The sequence below is a fragment of the Anoplopoma fimbria genome, chromosome 3 (genome assembly GCF_027596085.1).
Source record: "Anoplopoma fimbria isolate UVic2021 breed Golden Eagle Sablefish chromosome 3, Afim_UVic_2022, whole genome shotgun sequence".
In the NCBI taxonomy this organism is placed as follows: Eukaryota; Metazoa; Chordata; class Actinopteri; order Perciformes; family Anoplopomatidae; genus Anoplopoma; species Anoplopoma fimbria.
In genome coordinates, this window is record NC_072451.1 from 74233 (window position 1) to 74729 (window position 497).

The 497-nt window shown below is 46.3% G+C and overlaps 1 protein-coding gene across 1 annotated transcript in view; it reads left to right on the forward strand.

The window, feature by feature from the left end:
- The window catches only part of mplkip (M-phase specific PLK1 interacting protein), a 10032-nt gene extending 9737 nt beyond the window's left edge, over positions 1 to 295 (forward strand). The window contains 1 exon segment of the mRNA XM_054596539.1: positions 1 to 295. This exon segment is cut by the window's left edge and continues 247 nt beyond it. The gene's annotated coding sequence lies outside the window, so the exon portion shown is untranslated.
- The last annotated feature ends 202 nt before the right edge of the window (positions 296 to 497 follow it).

Genomic DNA, 497 nt, shown 5'->3' on the forward strand with positions numbered 1-497 from the left:
CTGTCATTGATTTATGGACACATTCTCCCCGGGCTCATGCACACGCTGACATCTGTCTAGTGTTTTTAAAACGTTCTACACATGTGGTTCAACATCGTCATCAATCATATCCTGAGTTTGTACTGATCAGAAGAACTGTTTAGGATTTAGAGATAGATTTGCATTTGTGGTTCCCTTAGTGGTGGCTTTGAAGGAACCGTTCCGGGAGCTTCAGGTTCTCTTGAGAACAAATCCTGCACATCCCGTTGTGTATCTTGTGTTTTTGGTCATTAATAAAAAAGCGCCACCATGTGGTTATTTGAGTCATGATTCCAGGGAAGTACTTCCACATCGTTTCCAGTTATTGGGCCAAGTTTCACGTTTTTAGCTGGTTCCAGCTCACATTTGAGTCGAGCCGGCAGAAAACAAATGATAATTAAAGCTGGCAAGCAGCGATGATCTGGCCCTCGCACTGTGTGAGCGGCGGGGTACCGGCGGGACGCAGGCTCAAGAGGCGG